Source organism: Echinops telfairi, unplaced genomic scaffold, assembly GCF_000313985.2.
Source record: "Echinops telfairi isolate 266 unplaced genomic scaffold, ASM31398v2 ScPeMD7_25;HRSCAF=90, whole genome shotgun sequence".
NCBI classification, from domain to species: domain Eukaryota; kingdom Metazoa; phylum Chordata; class Mammalia; order Afrosoricida; family Tenrecidae; genus Echinops; species Echinops telfairi.
Window position 1 is genome coordinate 10702795 of NW_022103922.1, and position 22103 is coordinate 10724897.

Sequence of the window (22103 nt, forward strand, 5' to 3'; positions counted from 1 at the left end):
CTCTCTAGAAGCACATAATAAAATATTAATGATAGTGTAAGATGATTAATTCATCAAGTGTTCTATACTAAGGAAAATATTTTATACTAAAATATACTTTAAGATTAGATATATCTACTTGTATTTAGTAAAAGTTAATTCAAGTACTTTAATCAGTTTTGTAGTACATACTTAGTAATGAAGCACAAAAATCTCAATGAAATTTTATCTTTTCTATTTTTGTAGAATGAATGTTTTCATTAAATAATTTTGGCCTTCCTTAGTATGTAAGTGAGAGCTTTATATCAAAGAGCAATTTTATTTTGAGAAAACATCCCATCCCAGTCCAGATCAAGTTCATAAGTCTGATCTTAGCCCATATGGCTGATACTAGTACATACATTCCTCTTTAGACTCACATTGCCACTTGCAATGACGACAAATGCAGGAAGCTCACAGGCCAGTGGGTGAAAACTCTTGTGGATCCAATGGCAGTGGAAGCATCACAGGGCTGTCTCTGCAAGTCCTCACCACATGGCTTGCTCAGGTCTCAGCCTAGTTCCACGTGGTTTGTCCACAGGAAGATGAAGGAGAGAGAGAGTGTGCCCCCCCCCCCTCCAGGAAGAAAGAGAGGATGTTCCCAGAATCCTCATGAGAAGGCCCTGCCCACAAGGAGGCATCATCAAGCTGTGACCTGATTTACAGATATTTGTCATAAATGATGGGAGCTCTTTAATAACTGCTATCATAAGTTTGTTGTGGATTACACATTGATTTGGGGATGATGTAAGGCAGCAAAAGAAAGCACCTCCAAGCACGTCCCCTTTGAGGTCTTTCATTCCATCATGAAGTCCCACTCCAAAAAAAGCCATCACGCACACTGAGCTGCCTCTGACTCATGGTGACCCGTAGGGCCTTTGAGGCTCCTGATCTTTACAGGAACTGAAAGTCTCATCCCCCTCACAGGGGTTGGAGGCTGCCAATTGCGCAACTTGTGGCTAGAAGCCCAACTTGCACCACACTCCACTCCAGGGTTTTTGCTTTACAGCATTTGGGAAACACAACAATAACAACAGCAATTATTTTGTTCAAACAATTTTGATTAGTATACACTATTTCAATGGGTTAATTAAACGTCACATTTAAACCAACTTACCATATTTTTACACAAATAGTACATTTTTTGCACTCTGTTCCACTCTTCTGCCTGATAATTTCTTATGCATCTTATGTTTGTTAACTGTATGCTCACATCACTTTTGAAGGCATGTTATTTACAGAAAGACATATTGCTTATAAATTCTTCTAATTAATGACTACAAGCTAAAATAGATATTGTACTCCTACGTTCATTTCCTGTGTTCACAAACATAAAAGTGTCTTTGATTTTTTCTGAAAAAACCACAGTCTACTTACAGACCATTGAGCAAGTACTAGGGCTAGCTGTAGGGTAGGGCATTTTTCATGGATACATTCAGAAATGCATCTGCATTTTCGCCTGAGCCGGCGGTTCTCCTCCCTGGAAAACTCTCTTCTCTGCTGCTCAAGGGAATCAGAAGGAGAGAGAAGGTGCCACCGAAATGGTCAATCGTCAGCTTGCCCACAATTGTTGCAAATACATAGAAAAGTTTGGCAGGTAAACATATACTACATGGTTTTGCAAAAGCAGGATTTCATGAAAAAAACAACAGGGCCCATTTTATGCATCCTTATTTAGTTGAAACCTCATTTGAATTAAAATTCAAAAGAAAACATGAATTAATAAAAATAATTAAAATGAGATATATAAAATAATAGTTTCGGTAAATAGAATATTCTTCATCCCTTTTGGCATCCACAAGAGATCTTTATGGAACTCTTACCCAAATACTGGCTTTATGGTTGTATTATATGACGTAAGGTCTACCATGAGCTGAGCTTTTTGAGGATAGTAATTACATATTTTCGCATTCTATGTACCTGGCACCTATTGAGCAAACAATAGACATGGTAATTTCTTGACTGGATGAAGGTCAAGAGTCTATGATCGTATAAACATTTCCTTACACTGAATAAATTGGCATTTAAGCTGGTAAGCTAAGAGCTGGTCTTTTTGTTGAGGTCTAAATGCCAAAACAAATGGAATAGTGTTAAGAAGAAACTTTTAGCCAAGGTTGCCTTTTATTCTATTATAACCTTCCAGATTCCTATTTTATTTTTATTTATCTGCTTGCATTGTATATTCTGAACCATTCCCGTTTACTTTGTATAAAATGTACACTTTTTGAAATTAAATGTCATTGACAAGAAATCAACAGTAATATGACTTTTCTCTAACATGCTTTCTAATCATTGTCTCACATTTGCAATGGTAAGGTTTTATATATGTACCCTGTCACTCTGATATTACATTAAAAGGTAGCATGTAACCAAATTTCAAAGGAAACCAACATTCAGGTAGTAAACTATAAACCTGAATAATAATAATAAACTAAAAATAAAACTGAAAAATTATTATAAAAGAATAAATGTATAATGAGCTATTTTTATTTATGGTATTCATTTCCATTTCACATAAGCAATCTATCTTAATACATACTACAAAACCTTGCATCTGCTTTACTAAGTAGTATATTTCACATTTGGCTGTTCTAAAAGGGGAAAGACAGCATTTCTGTAATGCAGTGGATCATTTGTGTTTCTCAAAAGTAAGATTTAAAGATATAAATTTTAAATGTTATATATTTTAAAAGGACAAAAATAAAATGACTGTCTATATTACTGAGTACAATAATCACCATTTATATAGTCACCTGATTCAAAACCAATCCTACTGCCATCGAGAGGATTCGAATGCACAACAACCCACTAGATATAAGAAAATGAAACTGGCTCATAGGATTTCCAAGGTTTCACAACCTTACAGAAACAGATAGCCACATCGTTCTCCCATGGGACATTGGCTGGATTCAAACCAGTGGCCTTTGGGTTAGCAGCTGAGTGCTCAAGCGCTGCACCTCCAGGCCTGTGGTACTCACTGTCCAGCTCCCTGCCATCGAGTCAATGCTGACTCACAGCAGCCCCTGTGGGGTTCCAAATCTGTAAATGTTGATGACAGTCAAAAGTCCACCCTTTCTTCCATAGAGATGCTGGTGGTTTTGAACTGCTCATCATGAGGCTTGCAACCCAACACGTAACCACGTTGGAGGGTGTTAAATCGTATTTTGAAGATTAATGTCAGATTATCATCACTGTAGCTTAATTTCTCAATGTTCATGCATGGAAATATGCTTGATGCGTAAACACTTCTTACTGAGTCCAACAATAGAATATTCCTTTTCTATGTTTGCCACACTTATGCTCACCTTTAGGAAACTATGTTCTAATCTAAAGAAAATACGTTGTCAAGCAGATTCCAGCCTACGGCCATTTCATGTGTAGCAGAATCGAACCAAGTCCCAAAGAGTTTTCAATGGCTCTTTTTTTTTTTTCTTTCAGCAGATCTACCAGGTATTTCTTTCCTCTGGGCAGACTTGAACTATCATCATTTGGAGAAAATGTAATACTGCTGATCACATCCAGGTAGAGGAAGCTTTTTGCCTGGTAGAACAGATTGTGTTACCTTTTGTGTAAATATGCTCAGACTGGATGTTTACCATCACTATGAATATGCCATGTTTGCAATAGATAATATTAACGGAGTGTGCGGGGTTGATCTTTATCGCAAATTCCTATTAGAGCTTCAAGCATAATGTCTTCTTGATCTTTATTACAAATGCATAAAATAGGCATGGATGGAGCTTGCTCCATTTTTTCCTATGAAAATTAACATTCTGCTAACCAGGGATGCTACTGAATTTCCTACAGTGCGGAGGGCATCCCCATAGCAAAGACGGATCTGACCCTAAATGTTCACAGTGTCAATGTTAAGAAATTTTGATCTATTCAATAGCTTTCTTCCTCTAGATTAGGAGTGAGATCAATTCACTTAGCTTAAATAATTTGACCTGTCTGCTACAGACGTATGGCATGATTGCCACATTACTTCCCACCATGAAAGAGGTGTTCACCAGGAAAATAAACCAGTATCAGTTTCCTTGACACAGATACTGCCATTTTGGTGCTCTACAGTGCACATGTTTCATTTTATCGTTCAATGCAGATTCAGTGTTGTGAGGTGTTTTACCAGCTTAGCAAAACACCAACTTCAAACAAGCTTTCCATTGATTTTTCACCTGCAGAATTCAATGTTGAGTTTCTGTGACATTAGAAATCAAATGTAAAGTAGCAATAGCACAAGCTGTAAATAATGGCCCTTGGAATGCTTTCCCACTCTTATTTATGGTTTCCTTTCTTAGTGAACATGAATACAGTAGCCATCTGGACTGCAGAATGGGGTAACAGCATTTGCCATTTCTACAAGAAATCAGCAGTGACAATAAGCCTGGAAAAACGAAATTGATTGGAATTTCACCCCTGTTGCTCAAGCCTAGGGACACAATGACAGACTGACAAGTTTACGAACATAAACTTTGATTGTAATGTAATAAGGAAAAAAAAGTATTTTATTTTTTATTTCGGCTCATTAATATTTTTAATTTGCGCATTGCCAAAAATACGATGTTCTCTTTCTGTCAGAAGCAAATTAAACCCACAGGGAAGGAGAAATACTGCCCCTGGAGAAAAACGTACTTCCTCAGCTTATCTAGAAAAGCCTTTGAAAGGAGTGGAGCAGTTGACATAAATCTCTGCTAACCAAGGTGCCTATTGTGTGGTGTGTAATCATTCTTGTACACACATGAGTCCTTCAAATGTTAGAGTGGATTATTATAGAAATAGACTAACAGGTGCTTTAAAAGTTAGTTTCTTCAGTTGGTATCAGAATAATGCAGATTTCTTTGTTCCTGCCTGGGGAACGAAGCTGGAAGGACGTACGTTTCCATTTGCAGTAGTCTAACCTTGGAGCCCCGGGGGTGGCTTGGTCAGCAAGGTTGGAGTTTTGAAGCCAGCAGCTGCTTTGCCGAGATGGAGGGGTCCATTTACTCCCACAAAGAGTTACTTTGTTAGAAATTCACAGGGACAGTTCTGTCCTGTCCTCAAAGGTCACAAGGGATTGGCATAGACTGCATGGCAGGGAATTGAGATCACTATTAGTTTGAATCAACTTGCTACAATGATCTAACCTGGATTTGTAAATATTTATGTAAAGTATTCTTGTGTGGAACTAATTAATTTTTTAATAGAAGGATGTGTACTTGTTATAGTGGCGGAAAAAACCTGAAAAGAGAAATCTATAGGTAACACAATACCCTAATGAAAAACTCAGTTGTTAAAATAGCCACTAATCATGTTCAACTTGACTTGCCCCAGTCCCTGAAACACAATCCTGGGATTCATCACTCATTCGATCTCACACAAATTTGAAATAAAAGAATCAGAAATGGAGTACATCATTCACTGCACTCTTTGTCACCATTTGATACTGCATGAAGGGCACAATAATAGGCTTGCAACTTCTCCCTGTTGGATAAACAGGCAGAACGTGCCCCTTACTATTCTGTGTTTTCCTAAACACAAAGCTTAATGATATAAATTCTCCTTTTGTGTTAGTGAAATCAGATGAAATCAAAGACCAAGTCAATTGAGCGCTGGGTAGGAGGATCATATTTCTGATCTTGTGCTAGGTATCTGGGCCGTATGTCCAATCCAAGCAACAAGGACAGTAGGTAAGGTGAGCCATGCCACTCTCTTCGACTGCTGACAGAATTAAAAAGGGAATCAAACACCCCAAATTAAAATAGTAAAAACCAAAGCAGTTTGAGAGATATAAAACATGGTATTCTGAATATAAATTAATTGCAGTTCAAGGGCAAGGGGGATTGATTTATGGCATTCTTGGGATATTACAGAAAATAACAATGGGTAGCTTTAGGAAAATAAATGTACAGCCTTTAAATTACCATTTTGAAACAAATCCGCAGTCAGGAAACCAAGGATTCATTGCATTAGATAAATCTGCTGCACAAGCGCTTTTGAAAGAGTGGAAAAGCAAGGCTACTTTAAGTACTAAAGTGGATCTAACCCAAACCGTGATATTCTCCATCACTTCATAAGCACATGAATGCTGGACATGGCATAAAGGAGACTGAAGAACAAGTGATGCACTTCAATGATGGTACTAATGAAGAACATTGAAAGGATCATGGACTGCCAAAAGAACAAGGTATCTATCTTGGACTAAGGACATCCAGAATGCTTCCTTGAGGCAAGAATGGAGAGACTTAGTCTAGTATGCCTTGGGCATGTTCTCAGGAGAGAATAGTCCTTGCCTTTCTTGTCTCTCGCTCTGTGATCATCGGACCAGTGTGCGGCTGCATTGCTTGTTCTGTGCCTCAATTTAAAGGCTACACTACCTGTGGGACGCCCAGCCTGTAGACTGTGTCGCTGTAAGTTGAGGTTCCTTTAAGACTTCTCTGGAGCTAGGGACTGGCGGTTGGTGACCTGCCTTGTGATTGGCTGCTGTGCTGACATAGCCTAGCTCTCTCTACAAATAGAGGAAGATCTGGCATCAGCGTAGACTTGAAGGACTGCTAGTCTCTCAACTTTCTCTCACGGACATGAGTTGCACTGAGCCATTTGTAGTGCTTTCTAATTTAACTGTTTATTTCTTGTATTATATATTTATCTGTATATGATTTAACAGTTCATTTCTCATTAAATATCTAATTATCTTTATAAATAAATATATTAAATTATCAGGAATTTGGTTTTATCTCTCTAGAGAACCCTGTCTAACACAGTACCTAACAACATCAACAACGTTAGTAATAACATTTAGAAACACCCTGTAATAGTCTATAGTAACATTTACAGGGTCAAAGGGAGGTCTCTCCACAAAGAGATATCTGACAAGAATCCAGAATAATGTGTTGAAATTCATGACGAATGAAACAGTAGAAACATCAACAAAATCTGAAGTCACTGAGGCAGAAATAGGTTAGGCAGTGTTTAGAGTGGCTTAATACATCCTAGGATAGGTGTGTAATATCTCAGAAACCTTTCCTTAAATGAAAATGGAAAGTGGGTGGTGTCAAGTTAAAGGGTAGACTGAGCATGGGACGAAAACTGGCATATTTAGTGCTGTAAAAGTGTTATTGATGTTTTGTGTGCAGGGTTATTTTTTATTGCCACTTCTTAAAGGAAGAAGGACAATGGGAATACTATTTCACCATATACAGCACTTAACTTTAGAGCAAAAGAAATGAAATAGAAGACCTACGTTTATGCTTGATACTCACATGAGTATCTAGAACTATGGAAAATGTGCTTTATATCTCTGCACTGCAACTTGTTTTGGGGGAAATGGGATGTTTTCAGTACTTTTTCTGCACTGTGCTATATTGTATGTTTCCAGTGCTGTCCCTGAGGGCATACTGGTTGATCCCTGGGCATCTAATAGCAAGGTCCGCAGCTTGAAGCTGAGGCTTTCTACTTCTGTAAATAGGCACAGATCCAGAAACCCACAGAAACAGCTCTGCCCTGTCCTGTAAGGGTGCCAGGAGTCAGAATCTATTCTATAGCAGTGAGTTTTAGTTTTGTGTTACTCTTGGTGGCATTGTGAGTTTGGCATCAAAATGTCCTAGGTTCAAACACACCAGATGCCTCTGGGGAGAAATATGAGTTTGTCTCCCCTTGTAAAATATTTGAATCTCAGAAACCCTTATAGGATTGTTTTAATTTAGAATCAACTCAATTTCAGTGGGTTTGTTTTGTGCTACTATGTTGGGAACAATTTCAAAGAAGGTGGTTTATTTTCCAACTCCATAGTCTCAGATTTTGATATCTAGTGACATGGTTAGCATTATGTTAACAGTCTAAAGTCTGGGAATAATGCCATATAATTAGTGATATATCTAATGTCCAATGCCACTCATGTTAAAAAAATAGTAGTAATGGCAATTGGTCTTGGTTTTAACTATGAAAGAAAATAAGAAAAAATGCCAAATGCACTTTTTGAAGGGATTACTTTAGTGGATTTTTAGTTCCAAAGGACAAATATCTGTTTCAAATAAAAGTAAAAACAGAAAGTGTACAATGATTAAATCATGCAATAATTGACTTCAAAGAGAATCTAGACATCAGGATTTGATATATAAATGGATAAAATATGGTATCGTGGTATTAATGGAATGTTTTACTTATAACAATAAGCCCTTTACCTCAGGATGAATGCAGAGTAGTTTTTAATAGGAAGCATTTGATACTTCTGCCTGTAATATTCATGAAAAAATATGTATTTTCTAGGAATCAAAAATATAAATAAAACTAATATTACGAAGATCTGGAAAAAATATTTTTCTGAAATCAATCATAACTTTATTATATTCTTTGCTAAAATTCTGAAAAAATATTATTTCAAAATGTCCTTATAAAACTAAGGCTAATTTTGGTATGAAGATTAAAATATGTTCACAAACGTTCTGCCCTTATTAATTGTGGAAAAGAGGAATCAAGTATTGTAAATATTATAAAATTTAGTATTTCTTTAGCTTGCCAAGTAATAAAAATATTGGCAAATATATGCTTAGTTGTCCACACTATTTACTAAAGCACAGTAAAATATTTTCTCCTGAAATGGAAATGGGGTTTCAAAAATAAATATGAAATAATAACATAAAAAACAAAATGCCAAAATGCTATCAGTCGTTTTATGGTAGAGAGTGCTACATAATTTGGTGAGATTTTAAGAAGAAATAATTGACTCCTTTGCCTTATTTCACAAGGCAAAGATCGTCTCTTTAAAAGTATGCCAAGGGACACCCCAGAATCCTGTAGTAGAAGTGAGCCACACACAAGGTCAAGGAGCTGGGATAATTCTTGGAGCGCAATACCACAACCATAGCCAAATGCTTTGGTTTTGTTTGAAATTAAGAATAAGCTACCGGGTTTTTCATGTTGGACAAAGTGGATATAACTATCTTAGCACCTCTCTCAAAAACAAGACAGGAGAGTGGATCAGGGTTGATGGTGAGGAACAGATAGAGACCAAATCCAACCCAATGATGTATACGTGTAGCCACCCTATAGGGTACAGTAGAACTGCGCCATTTGGATTCCCAAGGATGTGAATATCTATGGGATCAGACAGCTTCATCCTTCTGCCTTGAAGTGGCCCATAGGTTTGAAGTACAGACCTTGCTGTTAGTTAACAACCCAGAATATAACCCCCTAGGCCACCAGGGCTCTTTTTAGACAGGAACATCAACTGCAATCCACAGCATCGCCATGATGACATCAGAAACACATTGTACTTGTGGGGCACAAAGAACAGAGTTATAAGTGTCCATGATAGAGGAAATAACAGATAAGAACCAGTAGACAACATAAAGCATGGCATTTTAAAATATAGACGGGACAGAAAATAGGTAGCATTTCCATTTTGGAGAACATCTGGAAAGAACTGCTTGATTTAGGACAGAGAGTAAGATATCAAACAGGGGACACCATGCTAAATGACCGTCAAGAAAACATTTCAACATGTCAGTACTATGGTACATACTATAATTCACTATAATTTTTTGAACTCCTATTTCCATAAAAGCATTTATTAATTTCCTAAGTGAAATGACAGTGACTAAACAAATAAAACAGTGGATAATATAACTTTCCGCTAAAAAGATAATATTGTACATGTAGTCTAATTACTGACACTGATAGAGAGTCTAAAGATGAACAAATAAGTGGGCGTTCTGCTAGATGTCCTAGGTTGCTCAATTGAATAAACATTGGATTGCTAACCACAAGGTCAGAGGTTCAAACCCATTACCCACTCCAAAGGAGAAAGATTAGATTTTACTTCTATAAATATTTATAATTGAGGAAACCCTAAATTAGTTACTATGAGTCAGAACAAGTGGTTGATTGTAGGTGGTTTATGACATTACTGAGGAACAAACTATTAATATGAAATCAAGTCATCATCCAATGGTTGGAAAACAGGTAACACACACAAACACACTCACACATACACACACAAAACAACCACCACCACCAAAGGCCACAACTCCCTTGCTGCTATTGAGTTGATTACTATTCATAACCACCCTCTAGCACAGAGTATAGCTGAACTCCTGTGTTTCTGAGGCTGCAAACCTTTGTGGGAATAGAAAATCTTGCCTTTCTCCCCAGAAGTAGCTGACTGGGTCCAACTGTTGACCTTGTTAGTAGCCCAATATATACCCATTAGGCCATGTTGGCTCCTACAGGTTGCAGATTTCCCCCCAAAGAGAGTTTCGCTGGCACAACATTTAACTGAAAAGTTAATAGTTTAACGAACCCCATGAATTCATGGAACTTAACTCTTTAAGATTGTTGTAACCTGTCACTTGGGGTTACTATGCATTGGAATCCACTTGACAATACCCAACAAGATGTCATCTATTATACAATGTGATTATTTGGGAATATTTTTTGAATTTCAACCTGAAGGTGAAATTTTATAAGAAAAAAACAGAAACTAGGTGAATGGGAGCCAACGAGGAGTCATAAGAACTGAAGGATATATTAAAAAAATAATAATTTTTGAATTAGAAAGGAATCATGAGTGAGGGGGCAGTGGAGAGGGAGGGGAAAAATGAGGAGCTGATATTAAGGGCTCAAGTAGAAATAAATGTTTGGAGAATGATGATGGCAACAAATGTACAAATAGGCTTGACACTATGTATGTATGTATGGATTGTGATAAGACTTGTACAAGCCCCCAGAAAAATGATTAAAAAAAAGAACTCGAAGCGTTAAGAACCCCCAATAAAATAACTAAAAAACTAAAACAAAACAAGAACTCAAGGATGACTGAATTCCAGCTACAATGGTTGTGGTTCTTAAAAGTTATAAGAATTGATTTTAGTATCCTAGAACTTTGTTAGAGACAATGAATAATTGGCATATAATGTGTCATGGGGAATATTTATATACATAGTGTCTGGGGCCTTAAAAGGTTGAGAACCACGTTTAGGAGACAAACCTTGATTGGTACTCACTAGGCACAACAAACAAAGAAGGAGAGGCAGGAGAGAAAAGACATATTAGTTACTTGTTTCCATGAATAACTACATCCTGTTCCGTAATACCAGCAAAGCAGGCTGGTGCCCAGCTACCATTAGTGAAGATCTGGATAAAAAGTTTATATAGAAGAATCCTGATCAAAAGGGGGAAATGTAGAATGGACTCTCAAATTTCCTTGGGCTCCAGACTCTATCCATGAAGGCTAGATGAATTTCTGAACCTATTGCCCTGACATAATTTAAAATCTTAAGAAAAAGTATAGCCTGAAATCTTAAAATCAAACAACAGTTTAACTTATCTAGCAAAAAATACCTGTGAGCATCATGATGTATTAAGAACTACATATATGTTGAATTAAAGGAACCCTAGGGGGGCAGTTCGTGTATGTTAACCTGGGAGGAACACGAAGAAAAAGGAAAATTATAATGCAAAAAAAAAGAGTGGTGTCACTCAATTATACATGTAGATATGGTAAAATTGTGTATGTTTCTAAACACAGATTACTTTGAATATTAAGCACACACAGACAAACAAGTGCATCTAAGATAAAGATAAAGTGATGCTAGACCTATGTCTTATACATTTGAAAAGTGCGTAGCCCCTTGTTACTAAATATTGTGGTGCCAGTTCTATCCTGGTGCATCGCAAGGCCTCGGGGCTTATGCTACTCCCTGCACCAAGGAAATGATCTGCTGATAAACAGAAGGAAAAACTATTTCAAAGACAAAAAAAGCATTGTCAAACTATACCTTTGGGCGCATGGCCGCAGGTTTTAGAGTTGTATAAACACCACGATGCTCGGTGTTCCCAAGTGTCACTGGGTCAGTTTGGGAATATGTTATTCTGATGCTGTACAAAAATCTGAATAAATAACATCAACTCAGTGCAAACGGTGGCAGACTGTATCTGCAGTTGCAATAACTCTTCTGTGCAAATGAGATGCCCTCTACTGTCACTGACTTCCATCAAGTGACTCAGAGATTCAGCATGATCCAACCTTGGAGCTCTCCTTCCAACTTGATTCTTCCTCTACAGTCTCCAAGAATAAAGACATTAGGAAACAAGCCTGAGAATTTCAAAGCCTCTTCCCCCAAATGCCACACTTCAACTTTGTTTACTGTTTATGGGGCAGAAATAGGCCCAGCACCACCACTCAACTGCAGCGGGCACAGTGAAGGGGGGAGGAATACAGGGAGTTTCAGCAAGTTTGTTGAAAAAATGGAATTGAGAGGTATGGGTGGAATTTGTTCATGGAAATTGTAAAACATCCTCTTTAATCCCCATACATGCTAAAGGAAGGATACTCAGGCATTGATGCATAGTTACAATATCTTTCACACCATCTGTTTTAGCTCACTAGTGCTACTATAAAATATATGCCACAAGTACATAGCTTTCAAGAAAATAAATTTGTTTTCTCCATAGTTTTGGAAGCGAACTTTCCAAATCAGGGTTTGGGCTGTGCTGATCTTCTCTGAGCCTCTCCTTGTTTCTGGAGCTTCCTGGCAATACCGGGCATACGGCTCATGCACCTTCCTCCCTCACCACATGTTCCCCTTTGCAAATGTACTTTTCTATTCTGAGCTCCTAGAACACACAAGTCAGTAAGTTTAGAAGCCAAGGTAGGCTGGTTTGACTTCACTAACATAATAAAATAATTCCCTTATTTCCTAATAGTGTCCTATTTACAGGTATAAGAATTCAGATTTGAGTACAAAGTCTCTGAGGAATTCCCAAAATAGACTTCTGACTCGGGGGGCAACACTTGGCACCTCACCTAACCTGGTTAGGGGATATTCACAAAGGTCAACAGATAGATCTGAAACTCTGTATAGGTTTTTTTTAAAAAAAAAATCATATGTCTATCTATATAAAATAGACAGGATAAAAAATCCTGAGTAGAAAACAAAAGGTCCAACATTGTTTTCTCTGTTTATTTGATAATTTGGGGGGGGGGGCATGGGAGATGGTAAGTGAAGTGGGGAGGGAGAGGTGAGCCAGCAAATTCGGGGACAGGGGAACATCAAGGGATCTAAAATCAATGGTGACAAGGAGGGTGTGGAATGTCTGGTGGTGTCCGATCAACTGTAATGTAGCCAAGAGGAATTACTGAGCACCAAATAAAGGGTAAACATGATGGTAGAGCAAGAAGCAAGTAAAAGGAAAGGCAAAAGCTATACATAGAGGTATAAATATAGACATGTGTATATGTAAATACATTAATATATAAAGATAGGGATATTCAGCTATGTATATGTATTTATAGGGTAAAGCAGCAAGGCAGCAGACTGACTTTGGACCTCTACGTAAGTCTTCCCTCAACACAGAACACTTTGTTTTAATAATGCAGTATTGTGTAATACTCACCTTCCTGACACAATCTCTGAAGACAAAATAGGTGCATAAGCAAATATGGTGAAGAAGGCTGATGATGCGTAGCTATAAAAAAAGATATAGCATCTGGAGCCTTAAAGGCTTGAAGTTAAACACGGGGCCATCTAGCAGGGAAGCACACCAGACTGTGTGATCATGAGGTGTCAGTGGGATCAGGTATCACAATATTAAGGACAATCATACCATTGTTAAGTAGAGGGGTCAGAGTGCAGACCCAAAGCCCATCTGTTGACAATAGGAAACTTCCTTACAGAAATGACACAAGAAAGGGATGACACATCCAGGGTACAGTGTAGCACCAATGAAACACACAATATTCCTCTAGTTCTTTAATGCTCCCCCCCGCCCCATTATCATGCCCCCAGTTCAACCTCACAAAGCCTGCTAGACTGGCACATGCATTTTAGTACAGAAAAGAGCTTTTGATACTCGGAATCCAGGATATATAAACCCCTTAGAAACAGTAAATGAGTAAAGATTCCATGTGGGTAAGGGAAGGGAGGAGGTAAAGAGGGGGTATGGTGGATGTATAACCCCCCTTTAGGGGGATGAATAAGACAACGGTGGGTGAAAGGATACATTGAATTGTGTAAAATGTGAAATAAATATATAACTTTATTAAGGGCTCATGAGGGTGGTAGGGAGGGAATACAGAGCTACTGATATCAAGGGGCTTGAGTACAGGAAAATGTTTTGAAAATATTGATGGCAGCATCTGTACAAGTTCACTTGATATAGTTGATTTATGGATTGTTATAATATCTGTAAGTGCCCCCAAAAAATGATTTTAAAAAAAGAAAGAGAATTATGATTTCAACACATATTGTTAAGTGGACATACTTCAAATCATAACACTATGGTTAGGTTTTACAAAGGCTTTCTTACCCAGTAAGGTAAAGAAAAGCAACCAAGTGTCCAAGGTAAATTCTCAAATTTTAAACCAATTCAATTTTCAAAATAAATAAGTGCATACTACTTATGTAGAGTAAACTATAGGCTTTTGAAGGGAAAATAAAACCATGTAACTTTTTTTTAACTACTGAAGCTTTATTGACATAGCTTACACAATCCTATATATCCATTCACATACTATTTCTCTTGTTCAATCCCCTGAAGAGGAGTTATACCATCACCGATGCTTTCAGCTTTTAATCTATATCACCTTTAAAAATTACTCAGCCACTACTAGATGAGTTATGCAAAATTGCCACTCTAGATTATTAGTGAGTGGATGGATTACTGAAATAATGAGAATATGACTCCTTCCTTTGATTTCTAAAAATATGCTTTATGTTCACATCATGATATTGGCCATCAGAACAGCACACTAAACGTGGCAATACTTTAATAACTAACTAGTGATTTAAAATTTATAAGTTTCTACATATATAGGCTTTCCAATTCAAAACTTTGAGTTGGGCATATGTGGATATTGTTCCCTTCAGACTATACAAACAACGAAAGAAACCTAGAAGAAGTAATAACATTTTAACATTGAATATTTAGTTTTAGAAGGGGAGGTTTTTTGCAAGATCAGAATTTTTTAATATGTGTCCAGGAAATATTTTCTAAAATCCTTTAAATTAGAGAAAACACTCAATCCTTGGAAAATTCACGAATAACGTTGAATAATTTTCATTATTGATAGAAACTCCATGAGTGAGACTATGCATATGAATGCAATTTATATGTCTTCTAGATTCTTGTTTTCAAAAGCAATTCAGCATCACCAAATTTACCTGAAATTTGCATTACAAGCTGAAAGCATGAATGAGGAAATGAAGTATGTATTGTTCACTGTTGTTCAGGCTGATAAGGATTAGGACATCTATAGACTAAGGTGTCTGGATATTTATGGCTTTCTATATCTATATCTTTATCATTTATATCTATCCCTCTATCTATTTATCTATCCATCTAGCTATAATCTGTCTAGGCTATCTGAAGCATACCGCTTCAATAGTGGAGAAAAATTCGGATCTACGGTTGATGATGCAGCTTTGTTTGCTGAAGGGGAGAAGGGCTTATCGATTAAGATGAAAACTGCAGCCCTCAGTTTGGATTCACCTCATCATACAGAAAACATAATGTTCACAACTGGGACAATCAGCAACAGCAGGAGAAATGGAAGAACCATTGAAATTGTCAAGGATTTTATTTTAGCTCAACCAAAATCAATGCCCATGAATGCCACAATTAGAATCTTGAATGTCACGATGCATTAGGCACATATTCTGTACAAGATCTCTTTGAAGTATTAAAAAGCAAAGATGTCCCTTTGAGGACAGGTGTTTTAGATAAAGTCTTGCTATTTTTAGCATATAAAAGCAGGATAATGAATAAAGAAGACCAAAGAAAAATTAATGGCTTTGAATTATGAAGTTGGTGAAGAATACACAACATGTCCTAGTTTTTCAGAAGAGTAAACAAATTTATCTTGGAAGACACAGCCAGAATGCTTCAAAGAAACAAGGGTTGTGATATTGTGCCTCCCTTCATTTGGATCTGTGATCAGGGGTTATCAATCGCTGATCAAAGACACAAGTCTTAATAAAGGCTCAATTGAAAATATAGACGAGCCTTCAGTAAATACTCTGACACAGTGACTGGTGTACTGTGCTCAAACAAAGTACTGATGGTGAGGATGGTAGAGGACTGGGCAGTGTTTCGTTCTGTTTTACACAGGGTCATGATAAATCAGAATAGATTTGATATCACCTATCAACAACAACCATAAGAACAAGTATACATGATGTTGCTTCAAAAAGTCAGTGGAAAAATCCCTTCTCTTTTCATTTCATTTCCATTTAAGCTTTTTGATGCTCCCACAGACAACCCAAATGTGGACACGGGCCACCATAATTGCATCTTTGCTTTGGATATAAAGTTAGCAGCCTTTGTGTTTTTCTCAAGGAACCATCAAAATATTTTTTTTAATTAAATTTTGTTTAAACCATTAATGATTCAAATTTTAGGAACCCCAGATTATGGTTAACGCTAATATATATCGAACTGAATTTTATTAGCCATTTCTTAAGACAACATTCTCTGAACAGGCTTGTCAGAATCGTTGTCTTTGGAATCAGTATCACTGGATATTAACGGAGTGACTTGGATTAACTAATTAACCTCTCTAACCCTTAGTCTGCTCGTCTGTAAAACGAACCCCAAATGCATTCCTGAAAGCATGGTTAAAATTTGAAGTAAGACTACGTAAATGAAATATTAAATGCAGTGTCTGATACACCAGGAGTGCTTGAAAATGTGGATTTCCTCCAACTGTACCTCATTGTACTAATGTTATGATTTTGACCTCTTAAAGGTCCAAACTCCAGGTGCAGAAAATAAAGTTTATGAATTGGAACAAATTGCTGCAATTGCACACACAAATACAACATTCATTGACTCATAAACATTAAATACATCTTACATAAGTGAAAAATGCTTCAATAAGATTTTCTGTAAACAATTTAGACTTCTATGTGAGCAATGTCAGTTTTTTTTTTAATATCACAATAGATTTTTGTTGGTGACATTTATTTGCAGAGTAAATAATAAATTCTCTGTTTGGCTTGTGAGGTATATGCTTATTGATATGAATATTTTAATGCATTTATTTTCTAATATTAAATTGGGTTTTATTATTTATATGCTGACACTACTTAAATCTTACAATTTCCTTTTTGTTTGAAATTGTTGTCTAAATGTATGGTTATTCAGACCTTGTCACAATAATTCAGAATTTGATTCTGGTGACAAAGCTATTGCTCACCCTTAATGTTCATGTTACTTTTTTCTTTTAAAAATCATAATTGTTTCGATGCAAACAATTATAAACATTTTCAGTAATTTCCAGGTGCAGTTAAAATCTAAAATATAGTATAATTAATTGAAAGCATTTATCGACTAGCTAACAAGCAGAGAGCCCCATGTGAAATAAGCAACAGCAAGCCAAACAAGGTCTCCAAAGCTACCTCATGAAATAAGCTTGCAAAAGATTGGGTAGGAAATGTGCAAACAAACCCAAGTCAAGGTTCTTAGGTAAAGAAACAGTGAAAGATAAAGTGCTGCATTGGATGCTCCTATTATACATTTTCGATATCAGATTCAGGAGAAAAAGCTCACAGAAGAGCATGGGAATAGATGTTGCTGTAGTATATCTCAATTTTATAAAATAAAGATGGCAAATGCTCTAATTATTTAAAAGGCCATCATCTTTTAAAAACACAGAAATTTTTCTTGATCCAAAATGAGAACACATTGGCAACTTAAATTAAGATCAAAGGTCAAAAAAATACTATTATTGTGTCAATGTCCAAATCCTACTACTGCGACTACAGAAAGATGTTGGAGGGAAATTTAAGAGCCCTTGTGATTTTTATTTGAGTGAAGAGAATGAGGAGGCAAAATTTCTGCTATCTATAATAACCTACCAAATCAGACTCTCTTTATGTATAAATATTTAAACATTGATTTTCATTGACAGAAACTTCTGGGAAGAAGAGGGGCCAAACCCTCATCCTGAGATGAAAAATGCCCGAGAACTGGATCCGAGTTTTAAAAAATCTTTAACAGAAACAAAGGAATATCACAGCTTCTGTTGCTCCTAGTGATGACTAAACATGGAGAACGTACTTCATCCTTCTGAGGCGACGTTGCTATGTTTAGGAGACACTATTTCACAACCCTTCCCAAGGTACGGTAAAATCCCTTATAAAAACCGTCTCTTTACATCGCTAGAATGAAGAGTTTTAGACTTCACAAGGAAGTCTTGGTCATTTTAAACTACTTGTTGTTATTAGGTGCCCGCCAGTTGGCTCGGAGTCATGTTGCCTCTAAGAATGAAGGGAGCACCGGTCTGTCCTGCACCGTCCCCACTGGCTGCTGTGTGTGAGCCCCTGTGTGCAGCCGTTGCATTCACTCAGGTCGGAACAGGTCTGGCTCTTGTTTGCTGACCCTCTAAATTGCCAAGCACGGTGTCCTTTCACAGGGATTGGTCTCTCTTGCCTAAGGTATTTGAGATGCAAAAGCTTATGGAATCGAGTCGACTTTAATGCATTTATTTTATAATATTAATTTGAGAATCATGATTTACATATTAACACTACTTAAATCTTACAATTCTATTTCGTTTTTAAAAATTGCCATCTAAAAGCATTAGAAGCACACACTTGTCTATGCCAGAAATTTAGAAGACAGCTGCTTCTTGACCATTGACTGGAAGAGATACATATTTGTGCCCATTCCAAAGAAAAGTGATCAGCAGAATGCTCGATGTGTACAACAATATCATTGATATCATACGCAAGGCCATTTTTTGGAGAAAACCGTCCGACAACAGCTTCAGCAGTCTATTGAGAGGGCATTGCCAGAGGTTTAGGTCTGATTCATAATTCTCAAGAGACATCATTGCTGATGTCAGGTGGATTTTGAATGAAAGTAGAGAATACCGGAAAGATTACTTGTGTTTTATTGACTATGTCGTGACATTTTTGACTGTGTGGACTCTGATGAAATATGGATAACTTTGAGAAGTATGTTAATTCCAAAACACTTTACTGGGCTCATGCAGAACTTATATATGGATCAAGAGGGATTTGTGCGAACAGAACAAGGGAATCTGACATTGTTTAAATCAGAAAAGATGTGCATAACACTTGTATCTTCTCACCATACTTATTTGCTCTGTATCGTGAGCAAATATCAGAGAAGCTGGCTTATCTGAAGGTGTGTGTGGCATCAGAACTGGAGGAAAGTTTATTAACAACCTGCGACATGCTCCGCACGATGCTGCTTGCCGAAAGTGAGGGGGCCTTGAAGCATCTGCTTTTAGAGGTCCAGGATTGTGGTCTTCAGTGGAGATTATGTCCCAGCATTACGACCAAGCTCTTCACATGTGGACCAAGAGGTAACATCGTGATAAGTGGAGAAAAGTTTGACATTCACAAGGATGTTGTCTTGCTTGCATCCACAACCAGTGCTCAAGGAAGCAGCAGTCAAGAAAGAGATCAAAAGAGCTGCTGCATTTGGTAACTCTGCTGCACACGACCTCTTCAGAGCATTGAAAACACTGGAGAAAGACATCATTCTTGGTAAAGTGGAGGGGCAGCACAAAGAAGGAAGCCCCTCACTGTGATGGATTGACACAGTGACGTCATTCATGGGCGCTGGTATGGGAAAGATTGGGAGGATATCAGAGGCCTGGGAGAACTTTCATTCTGGGGTGCCTCGGGTCACTATGGGTAGGAACTGACTCAATGGCACCTAACAACAACAACAACTACCCAAAGTATGAGGAGTCTGGATGTTCTTATTTCTAAGGAGCATTCAGACTCTACTTCCTCCAACACATGTGTGCTTGTTCTACCAGCCCATAATACTTTCACTATTCTCTCACAGAACCACAATTCAATGCATCCATTATTTACCACTTTGCCTTATTCATTATCCAACTTTCACTGCATATGAAGTGATTGAAAATACCATTGCTGAGGTCAGGAGTATCTGACATCTCAAAGTGACATCTGCCTTTCATGCTAACAGGTTCCTGTCCGGCAGATTTGCCCACAGTATTAAATAGATCATTTGAATTCTTAACTGCTACTTCTAGGGGCGCTGATTGTGGATCCAAATAAAATGAAATCCTGGACACATTTTGTCTTTTCTCCATTTATTTGTTACAATTGACACTTTCCTTACATTGGTGTATAATCCATAACGCAGATTTTCCTCAATATTTCAAATATTTTCCATTTCTGGCAAGCAAATTTATGTCATCTGCATGTGACAGGTTGTGTGTCTTCCTCCACTCCTGATGGCATGCTCTCTTCATATTCCACTTTCTCCATAGACCCCTTTCCCAGATATTTCCCCACCATCAACTGCATCTGGTGAGGAGCCACCTACAACCTTGATGCCAACCTGTCAGGATTGTAAGCCATACAGCATCCCCTGTTTTACTGAAAAGACTCTCCTTTGGTCTACCTAGTGTTTCTACATGAGCACAATGAAGTGTTCTGCAATTCTCGTGGCTGGCAATGTCACTCAAACATTTTTGAACTTTAGTCATATACCTTTTTGTAGTCATTGAAATACCTGGACACATCCTTCTAATAGTCTCTACTTTCAGCTAAGAGTCCCCTGATATCCTTCATCATATTCCTTATTCAAGACCTTTCTGGAATACAGCTTAGATTTCTGGTGGCTCCCTGCTGATGTACTGCTTTGTTAGTAAGACTTGAATAGTATTTTTTAAGTATAATATTCTACTATCAGCTTCACTACTGTGTGATGGCAGGCATGGAGAGAAAAGTCCTGATAGAATAGAGGAATGTGATGATATGATCACTAAATTGTTGAGAACCACTTGGAAGTAATGGGTAAAGGGCAACAACAAGGCATACTGAACTCTCACCACTCAACAAAGCCATCACTAGCTATTGATGGAGAATGGGGAAGACAAAGACATCCTCCATAATTCTTACAGCTAATGTTGCTGTTAACCTTGATTGAGTATCACAAAAGGTTGATTCTAGAACCTGTGGAAAGCTGGATACTACCAGATTACATGGAAAAAAGAATCTCAATCAGATATTTCTTTAGAAAATTTCATTAAAAATTCTAACCTTGCATATTTTACTTTATCATATAAGTTCATTCTATGGATTTGAATGTAAATGATATTAATTTGAGGAAAAATCAATGATGGTGGCTATTTGGAAAAATATACACTTTAATAAAACTACACGTTTTTACCATCAGTCATCTTTTCAATCAAACAATACTATTTGTTTGTTTGTTTTTCAAAATAAACAACCATACCTATAATGCGTGTGCCAGGCAATGTCTTAAATGTTGAGTATTTTGTGTTTCCATGTGGAAAAGTACAGTGAGTTCAGCATGTTCCTAGCTTTATAATATATAATCTGTACTACCATCACTTTTTTTTTAACTTTAAAAATATGGTGATAATATTTAGCTCCTCTGTGTGGTTTTTAATCTGGCTCCGGAATTTGGTCTATTTTTATCCCCCTCAAATTTACATTTTCTCAACCAACCCTTACTTGCATAATCCTCTTTCACATCTGAGATTCCTCTCATGATGGTTTATATTTCTTCCAAGAACAACTACTACCCCTTCTTGCAATGTTCTTCTGATCCAGGAAGTAGAATTTTCAAGAAGGTTTAGATTTATGACTTTCACACATGACTTAAACTGTGTTGGATTTTTTTTTCTAGTCACTTCTTGAAACTCATCTTTAAGAAAGAGAAATTAGGCAAAAGGACGAAGTAGATGAAAAGAGAACTATCTTCCCAAGAACAGTGACAAAGTGCTGAGCCTGTCCGAGAGCATCTACTTGTAACAGAGATAGTAACACAGAAAGAAAGTCTCACCAGATTGTGGAAGTCACCGGACGATGCAGGAATCCAAGCCTAATAAACAAATAAATAAATGAAGGTCAGAGAAAGGCAGATATTATGTATTCTCTTTAAAAAATTCTATAACATTATTAAATGTGCAGCTATTATAGACAAAGGAAAACAATTTTGCTGGTTAAAAAGGTGTTTCCTGTAAATTGAAGTTTTAGAATTCTCTATCATTACACATGCAGCTATTGTAGACTAATGAACATAATTTTCTTAGTAAAAAAGGATTTTCACTTACATTGAAGTTCGATTGATCTCAT

The 22103-nt window shown here is 37.1% G+C and overlaps 1 long non-coding RNA gene across 1 annotated transcript in view; it reads right to left on the reverse strand.

Annotated features, from left to right (window-relative positions):
* The window catches only part of LOC123521571, a 310252-nt gene extending 288401 nt beyond the window's left edge, over positions 1-21851 (reverse strand). The window contains exon 1 of the long non-coding RNA XR_006679991.1: positions 21811-21851. This is a non-coding gene — a long non-coding RNA (uncharacterized LOC123521571). The remainder of the gene's footprint in view (positions 1-21810) is intronic.
* Between the last annotated feature and the right edge of the window lie 252 nt (positions 21852-22103).